A 10,429-nucleotide genomic window follows, 5' to 3' on the forward strand; every position below is an offset into this window, starting at 1 on the left:
TTTTCATGATTTTGTTTACTTGGTTATATATACATTATAGAAGCAAAGAATTAATGGCATGTCCACATATTGTCTTTTATTCCGTGTATTTTCTCTATGTAGTTTTTTCATCAAGAAGATTAAATGGTTGTTTTACTAGTTTTTGTTATTGGAAGTGTGTCCTTAACGAAAGCAGACGCTATAGTCTAATCTTGGGAGGTTGAGTGTCAAATGATCCGATCGCACCGAGTTATATACTCCGGGAGGCATGAATCAACTTTTAAGGACAACGTTCTTGTGTGATTCTATAGCATATTGTGAGATATTTCTATACTCTACTTTTCATCTTTTGTATTTTATTGTTAATTTTCAGATTGAAATTATTTTATATCAATGAGAATTTGTGCACCATCCAAATTTATTTCCAACAATGTATTGAGATATAAAATTGTAATTGAATTATAAACTTGGCCATAATAGGAGACATACGAGATTGAGAAAATCCACTAGAACTAAAAATAAATCTTTAAACAATTATACTATGTAAATCTTCAAACAATCATCAAGCCTTCTTCGAAAGCTTCCATTCATGTTCACCAAGGTTACAGAGTCGGATAAAAGTTTGGATCTAAAGTATAGAGCTGACTCAACCACAAATCTGTTTGTTGAATGAAGGTAGCTTGCTTACTCTCAGCCCTTAGTTAGAAGGAAATCCATTGACTTCACTTATGACACATAATGGAACTACACCACTAGAAAGTAATCTCCATTGTTGCACACCCTCTCCGCCTCTCATCCCTTTCTCCACCTCTTGAAGATCCTAGTTATGTCACTACAAGAATTTTATTTTTTTGTAACGGACCGCTAGTAACATGTCAAGGCTGTTGACATGTTACTAACGGGTAGTGATGTGTCAACAGTAACGTGTTTGGCGGGTTAAAAAATTGGTCATAACCATTGGGAATTTAGTAACGTGTCAGGTTCTGATATGTTACCCTTTGGTAATGTGTCAGAATTTAACACGTTACTACATGTATGGTAACATGTTAATTTTAAAACGTCACCTTGTAGTGATGTGTTACATTTTAATATGTTACCAAATATTTAGTAACATGTTAAATTGACACGTCACTACAAGGTGACATGTCAATTTGACACGTCACCACAAGGTAACGTGTCAATATGACGCGTTACTAAATCTTTGGTAATGTGTCATACTGACACATTACCTTGTGGTGACGTGTCACCATAGGGGTGACGTGTCATATCAGACACGTTACCACTAAGGTAATGTGTTAAATGTTAAAGGTGACGTGTTAACTATGACATGTCACCAAATCTGGCAAAATTATTTATTATTTATTTTTAATAATTTCTCTGTGTGCACCTGATATACGATAATCCATCAATTATCCACCAACTAACTCAAAGCTGTCAATTATCACAAATAATCCACCAACTAACTCAAAAATTGTAAACTATCACAAAGCCGTGATAAATGTACAGTGGTATTGATGAACTCGAGGAAAGACGAGAATATCACATTATTAAGTCCACTCACACACTTCAAGTTGTATAGATGTACAGTGGCACTAAGTTTGCTATGTTTGGTCTTATTATGAAGTGGCTTGTTGGCCTTTTTAAGCAAGTCCTCGTACTTTTGTGTGTCACCTCTGTTAGCTTCGTCAAGCACAATGTGTTCTTCATCACCCTACACCATGACTTGAGGCTCAACGTTCTCCTCCATGACATCATGCATGCCGAATAAATCATGCAATATGGCGTGGATATTGCCACCCTGATCTGTGCTTGCACTTGCATCTGCAACCGGATGATTTGAATTAGAGCCTTCAACAGGAGCTCGTACATGTCTCTCGCCGTAATAAATTCAGTCTTTGTATTAGGGCCACATTCTTTTCCCCTCTGTCAAGTGGTCGTATACTAAACCCGGCGGGTGTCGCCAGTTAAGGCGACACATCTTACACGGACAAACAATTAGTCCATCTGGAGTTGTACAGTTTTGAACTGCGAAGTCCACAAATGATCTACACCGGTCTTTGTATTCCTTCGTACCCCTGGATTTCGTCATCCAACTTTTGTGCATAGCGTTTCTACTTAAATTATGAACAAATATATAAGAATTACCTTAAACGCATACATGTCATGCATTGGTCTAAGTATGGGGACCATAAGAATTAAGGAATAATTAAAACTAGATTAGTTTTTTTTTTTCTAATAAAAAAAAAAAACAATTGCTTTTCCATTTTCTTAATTTACATGTACATAATGTAAGGTTGCAAAACGTAAAAAAAGAAAAAAAAAATTATCATAAACTTAAATGCAGTTGGTAGCTAGGGGACCCTAAATTAAAAAAAATGTAGCTAGGTTACTGGGTTTTTTTTTTTAAATTTTTTTTTATAAGTTTTTAAAATTTTCTAATGCTTACATAAGTTAAATTTGCAAAACCTTATAAACTAAATCAAGACTAGTCCAAATTAAATGCACTTTGTAACCAAGGGACCCTAAATTAAAAAAAAAAAAAAAAATGTAGATAGGTTACTTTTTTTTTTTTTTTATAAGTTTTTAAAATTTTTCTAATGCTTACATAAGCTAAATTTACAAAAACCTTATAAACTAAATCAAGACTAGTCCAAATTAAATGCACTTGGTAGCTAGGGGGCCCTAAATTAAAAAAATATAGACATGTTACATGTTTTTTTTTTTTTTTTTTTTTTTTTTTTTTAATTTAATTTAATTTAATTTAATTTAATTTTTTTTAAAGTTTTTTAAGTTTTTCCAATGCTTACATAAGCTAAATTTGCAAAACCTAATAAACTAAATTAAGACTAGTCCAAATTTAAATGCACTTGAAGCTAGGGGATCCTAAACAAAATAAATCTAGGTTAGTTTGTTTTTTATTTTTTGTTTTGTTTTTTTTTTTCTTTTTCAATAAAATTTGCACAAATATAATCTTAATATCCTAAGCAAAATTATTGGTCACCAATTAATTTAAATGCATTTGTTATGGGTGTTAAGTGCTAAAATATTCATATTTTTAGCCATTAACTTACTTGTTTTAATCCTTTAGTTTTAGTAATTCATGCCATTTTACTTCCTTTTTGTATTTTCTTTGTTTTATAGGTTTTTGGAAGAAAAGAAAGCGTTTCTGGAAAAATTTCAAGCTTAAAGGGCAAATTGGGAAGACCTATAAGATATGGTTAAGCTTAGCCAATCATGGTTAAGTTTAATCAAATAAAGGAAATGAGTAAATCGGAATTTCTCAAATAATAGTCAAAATCGGATTGGAGGCAAAATTGGATTCTGCATACCTCTTGGTATTTTGACCATAACTTTCAGCTCAGATATCCGATTAAGATTATTCAAGCGGAATTAGAAAACTAACTCAAAATGACACAAATCATTGTGAAATAGTATTTTCCCAATTCAGAGCGCCGTAAGGCCAAAATCACGCTGCAAGTTAAGACCGCAATTCTAGGCGAATCCTATTCCGATTTGGACTTGGGTTTTCTCTATCTTAATTGGACTTGGACTTAAATCTCCGAAATTCCTAGGATTACTAGGGCTTCTAGGACTCTCCTAAGCCTTATAAATAGACATCTAAGCCTCACAATTCAATAAAGAATTTAGGAGGCATCCTTAGAAGAGGCACAACTTGGGGAGAGGAATTTGGAGGCTACTTCTAGGAGCGGTTTTCGGTTCTTTCTTTCCCTTCTTTTTTTTATTTTATTTTATTTTTTTATTTTAATTATGTGTAACTAACTCTTAAGGAGGGCTAGATTGAAGCCCTGATTATGTTTATTTAATATTTCAATATTGACGCCTTTGTGATGATCATGTTGTGATATTTAACTTGATTAATTCCTGTTTTCATGAATATGTATGTGACTTGCCATCGTATGCATGTGATATGGACTAGTTAGTTAAATCAATTTGGATGACCGAGTCCTGGATTTAACATAAGTAACAAAAGTAATCCACACCGGGTTCTTGGGTTAATCAACATGGAGAACCGGGAGTATACACTCATGCCCTAGGCTTTATGTGTTTGTCGATTTCCACAGAATATATGCTTTCTTAAAGAACAACTTAGTATACACCCATGTTAAATCCTTTAGGAAAGAAAAGAGTTAGAGTATACACCCATGCGAAACTCGTTGCTTAGGAAAATCTATAGCTTAAGGAGTATACACCCATGCCCTTAAGTTAACAAACATTAGATAGATATAACATGATCAAAGCATTGGCATATTGACATATTATCTAAATATAATTAGTGGTGGATATCAAAGCCCTGCCTTTACCTTTACTTTATCTTTATATCTTTTTATTTTTCTTAATATCAAATCTGTGACAATTTGATATTTTAATTAATTCAAAACAAAATCACAATCTTCATGGGTTCGACCTCGTACTTGCTGCACTATACTATTGTTTTGATCTTGTGCACTTGCGAGTTAAAACGTACTAACTATTATCTATTAATTTAGGTAGTATTTGGCACAACAAGTTTTTGGCGCCGTTGCCGGGGATCCTAACATTTAAATGATCCTAACAAGAGTCTTGTAGATTTAGCTTGTGGTAGCATGTTGATGGAGAAAAGTAGCGAGGAAGCCATGGAGCTCTTTGAGACATTGAGTGAGCACTCTCAACAATTCCGATCTAAAGGGAGACAAGGATTCAAAGGAAAAGGCATACATGAAGAGAGCACCAATGGTGGAATTCAGACTCAAATGGCTGCAATGGAGAAAACGCTGGACATGTTCATGAAAGCTATGACTAATCATAGCAATGCTCCTGTTCAACAAGTTACACAAGTCGAGGTATGTGCCATATGTTCCTATATTGACCACACCACTAAGACATGTCCCATGTTTTCAATTGCAGATCAGGAGTCATCTCTCATCAAGTTGTCCCAACATTATCGTAAAGAGGAGCCACCTCCCATCAATTGGCCTCAACAATACCACGAAGAAGAGTGTCAAAGTCAGTTTGTTGCCAATCCTAATGAACAATACATGAGGAAAAGTGCACTTATCATCATGAGCAAGTAATTACCACATTAAGGAGTGAAGAAGCGGCTGTTGAAAATCAATGGGAAGAGAGGAAGGAGGAGCAAACTGAGGTTCTAGAGGAACCACATCAGGAAAAGGAAGAGAGCACTGAGACTTCTTCAACATCAGCTCCTATTCTCGAATTACCAAGAGTCCAAGAGAGAAGTCTGCTGGGGTTATCTGATGAGCAAATTGAGGACATCAAGATAGAAAAGCTTCATGAGTTTTCTTCTTACTATATTCCAGTTCATGATTCCTCACCGGATGAGCAACTGTTTGAGAAAACGCAGAGTGGTCTTCCCCAGTCTAGAAACACTCGGAAGCACCTTGCAACAGAAAAGATTCATTCCCTTTGGTGCAAGAAAAGAAAAGGCTGGTACTTCAAGTTTAAAGTGCCACAGTCTGGCCGAAGACGTTAAACTTAGCGCTCATGGGAGGCACCCCATAGCATATCATTTTGTTTTGTTGTTTGTTTTATTTTATTTTGTTTGACTTATATTTTGTTTTTGTTTTCCTTTGTGTTTTATTTTACTTTCGTGTTTTACTGTTTCAAGTTTTTTTTGTCATGTTTTCACATTCTGTTACTGCGATCGATCGCAACCTGCGTGCGATCGAGCGCAGGTCTCCACTTGTGGTTTCATTGCATTCTGTTACTACGATCGAGCGCACCCTGAGTACGATCGAGCCCAGTAACCGACTTTTGGCTGTTCTACATTCTGTTAGTGCGATCGAATGCACCTTAGGTGCGATCGAGCACGCATCACCCACACATGCACAGCCTTGCTCGAATGCGATCGAGCGCACCATGCGTGCGATCGAGCGCACTTGGGTAGCATCCCATAGTTATCTTTTTATTTTGTTTTGTTTAGTGTGTTTTAAGTTAATATTTTTATTTCTTTTTAGTTTTGTTTCTTTTTACTTCTTTGTGTGTTTTGTTATTTTGTAGGGACAAGTGTGCTTCACTTCAAGTTTGGGGGTGTGCTGATAAGTGCCAAATATTGCATATTTAGACCCCTTTATTTACATTAGTTAATCCTTTAGCTGTGTCGTTATTTAATATTTTGTGTTAGTTTTGTGTTTTTAGTGTTTTGTAGGTCATTGAAGAAAAACTGCAGCTTTAAAGGGAAAAATGCGAAGTTTGGAAGAAAGCATACTTTGAGAAGACCTAGATTGTGTGGTTAAGTCTAACCAAATCTAAGGAAAGGTTAAATCAGATTAAAGTTCAGATTGGATAAGATTTCGGATCGGATTCAAATTCAGATTCTGCACACGTCTTAGTATTTTGACTATAACTCTCCGCTCAAATATCGGATTGAAGTGATTCAAATGGCATTGGAAAGCTAGCTCAAAATACTACAATTTGTTGTGAAATAGAATTTTTGTAATTCGGACGGTTTCTATGTCAAAATCGCCCCGCAATTAAGAGACACAAATTTGGACGAATCCTATTCCGATTTCAGACTTCTATTTTGACTGAGAGACAGACCTCCGAATTATCTAGGTTTACTTGGGCTTCTAGGACTTCCCTAAGCCTATAAATAGACTTCTTTGCATTCAAGAAAAGAGACACAATCCCAAAGAGCAAAATTCTTTTGTTTAGTTTTTCTTTAGGTTTAGGTTTAGGTTTAGATTTTATTTTTATGTGGAGCTAAATTCCCAACTAAGGTTGGGGATGAAGCCTCACCGATGAAGAACAACATCACTTTTATGTAAGTTTTTATTATTATGATTTTATTGGGTTTTTTATTTCAATTGTTTTACTTTTAATCAATTGTATGGATTGATTCTTTGATATCTCTTGTGATTCAAGGATACATGTGATGATTTGAGATAATTTCATATGATTGATTGCTTGGCTTTTAACTCATAAAAATTGGACATCCCTTGTGATTTGTTCTACGGATACATCTGGTGTTTCAATTGAATTTGAATTCCTTTTGTGATTTGGTCAATGAATGGATACATGGGATGATTTTGATTAATTCTTTGAAGCATAGTAAAACATATCTATGATTTAATTTGTGAGAACTTCGGATTAATATTGATGAACATAAAGTATGTTGTTATGATTTGGTGAGTGTGAATTCTCAAACCTTAGTACCTTTATCCTTAGATTTACTTATTTTATTTAGTTTATGTTTATCCTTTAATTTTATAAACTCAAAAATCAAAACTCTTTTGGAACTAGATTAGGATTTAATTAGTTTAGATATAAATTGCTCTTTCAAAAATACAATACTCTGTGGGATCGACTTCGCACTTGCAATCCATTAAACTACAATCGATTCGTGCACTTGCGAGTTAAATAAATTTGCACAACAAGTTTTTGGCGCCGTTGCCGGGGAATTGTTCAATTTTTGAAACCAATTTATTTCTAAATTAGTTTTATTCTTCTACTAGTTATAATTAGGATTTTATTTTTCTGCAATTTGTTTTGTTTTATTCGTGTTACTAATAAAAAAAAAAAAAAAAGATTTTTCTTGTTGTTTTTTGTTTTGTTTGGCTTGTTTTACAGTTCTGCCGCAGCACCTTCCGCACATCGGCGCGATCGAGCGCACTCATAGCAAAAGCAGCAATTCCGTAGATCTTTGCCAAAAATTTATTTTTGGTCCTTTTTGTGAGTTTTTAAGTTTTCATTTTCATTTTTTTATTGTGTTAGCTGTTCTTTTAGTTTATTTTATTTAAAAAAAAAAATTTTGGTTAATATTTTATATGGGATATCTGCATGCTAAAAAGTGAGGGGAAGCATGAATTTTCATTTTAATGATTTTAATGCATCTCCTAGTTATAGGACATCAGCTTCTACCAACTATTCTCAAAATTTTTACCCACATAAACCATGTTCATTTTGTTTCAATCCTTATCATGAGGAAAACAATTGTCCAGATCTGCGAGCTGAGCTCGATGACTTATGGGACAAATTATACCAAATCAGAGCAGCTAGATCTAACTTTTCATATGAACAAATGAACACTAGTTTCTCCAGCCCGGGGTTTGATTCAAATTTCAATTGTTATAATCCGGACTGGAGCAACCAATATGATTTCTCAGGATCAGCTCAGGCTACAGGAAATTATGCTCACCAATTTGATGAATTGCATCATTCAGAATATCCACAGTTCGATCATCAAGCTCCACCTCCTATTTATCAGTCTACCACTCAACAGCCTGCACCACAGTCATCACTGGAAGACATGATAAAAGCATTCATGCAATCAATGGATAAGAACATACAAGATATGAAGAATGCAACCATGAGCAATTCCCAAGCTGTACAGGAGCTGAGGAATTCCAACATGGTTAATGGCAGAGACATACAAGAACTTAAGCAGGCCATGTCCAAGATAGAAGGACAGATTGGTCATCTAGTTGCTGACTTCAATAGAATAGAGGAAGAAGAGCTTCAAAGTCAGCTGATGGCTGAAAGGTATTACATGATTGATGAGGATGATTCCGAAAATTCTTATCATAAGCATGCCCAAGTCACCATCACACTAGAGAATGGGAAAATTGTGGATAACAAAGAGGAGGAAAAGAAAGAGGAGCAAGTTGAGCACCCTGAGCAAGTTGAGCACCATGAAAATAGTGAACTCCCAATGGATCCTAATCTGCCCAGTGACATGGAAGTGAGTACTGAAGCTCCTGCCAGCATCACTGTCCCTCTTGAGACACATCAAGAGCCCAAAGCTTCAGCGCCTAAATATCTCAAAGAGCCATCTTATGTCAAGATACTCAAGGACTTGTGCATACAAGCACACAAATCTAGGAACCACTTTCCTAAGACGATCCTTCAAAGCAAGAAATTCTACATAAGATGGCAAAACATCCTTCCAGAGGGCTATGAAGTTTTGAAGAAGAAAGGGTGGAAATGATTGGTTGGACATCCACATGATAGGGGGAAGCGCTGTAAAGTTTTCTCCTCTAGTTTATTTTCTGCACTTCGCTCCACAAATTTTTTCTTTCCTTTTTCATTATATTGCATTTCTATTTATTTGTTTTGTTTCTAACAGCAATTGATCTTTTGATGTTTTGTTTCTATGAAAAAAATATTGCTGTTAGTTTTTGTTGACAGGTGTCTTAGTGTTTAAGTTTAGGGGACGCCCTAGCCTTGTTCACACTCCGATTTCCTTACTTCCGGTAATGTATTTCTATACTACACATTGAGGGCAATGTGTAATTCAAGTTTGGGGGTATGGAAAAACACTTTGTCTATTTATTTTTGTTTTTATTTGTTTATTTTTATTTGTCTTTCTGTGTTAAAAAAATTTGAAAAAATAAAATAAAATTTTGTGCTATGTTTTTGTCAAGATTGAGTTAAACTATGACTATGGTTTACATTTCATTAGCTTGCTTAAAGCGTTGAACACATCATTATGTCATTTGAAGTCTGAGTCATTTGACTTATTTTTGGGTAAGAAAGATTTCACTTGTTTTGAGATAAATTTTTATGAGCACATTAGCATGTTTTCTGTGAGGTATGATGTTTGAGCTTAAGCTTGTTCTCTTTGAGATTTGTTGGATGACCTATTGATGAATAACCATTGGCTTGCAAGATATAAAAAGAAAAAAATAAATAAAAAAGAGAAGGTAAAAGAAAAGAAAATTTTGAGTTTTTCACTGAGTAACCGGACCTCTTGCCTCATTAAGCATTGAGTGTTCGCGTCAAAAGGTGTGAAGTTCAGTGTTGATTTATGATATGGCTAATCTGACTTCGTAGCCTTTTTGACTTAAGTTAATAAGCCCTTAGGGATGTTCTACATCTAGTGCCCTAAAGTCACCTGGCTTGGGAGTCATTGGCCTAACACTTGTTACATGAGTCAATTAGAAAGCTTAAGGGAGTTAGACATTACAGAGCCTATAAAAAAAAAAAAAAAATGTATATCTTGCCTTGGTTGTATCATTTGATAGAGATTTTTACAAATTTTATGGAACTTATCTTGAGTTTAAACTGAAAGCTTCATGATTGTATGCTAATTACACTTTACACATTTCAAAACATATGAGGTCTCAATTGTCCATTTATGAGTAATTTGATTTTGGATTTCCTTTTGACTGTTATGATGGTGTTTGTCTTTTTAAGTTTGCTTATGAATAAGAACCATGGTTTATGTGAAACTTCTTTCTTGTTAACAACATAGTGCACAATGTTTGTGGGTATCATTCCTGTTAAGCCCTCACGAGACTTCACTCGTCCACTAGGGAAGCCTAGGGGTTTAAAAGGCTTGTTGCATATGCTAAATGCAATCGTCTCTCCCACGAAAGAGGATTTATGTTTCTTGCTTTCATTTTATTTTTCGTTTTGTTTTGCTAAGGGACTATCAAAATGTAAGTTTGGGGGTGTTTGATAAGTGCCAAATATTGCATATTTAGACCCCTTT

The sequence above is a fragment of the Corylus avellana genome, chromosome 5, assembly GCF_965113065.1.
Source record: "Corylus avellana chromosome 5, dhCorAvel1.hap1.2, whole genome shotgun sequence".
Taxonomy (NCBI): Eukaryota; Viridiplantae; Streptophyta; class Magnoliopsida; order Fagales; family Betulaceae; genus Corylus; species Corylus avellana.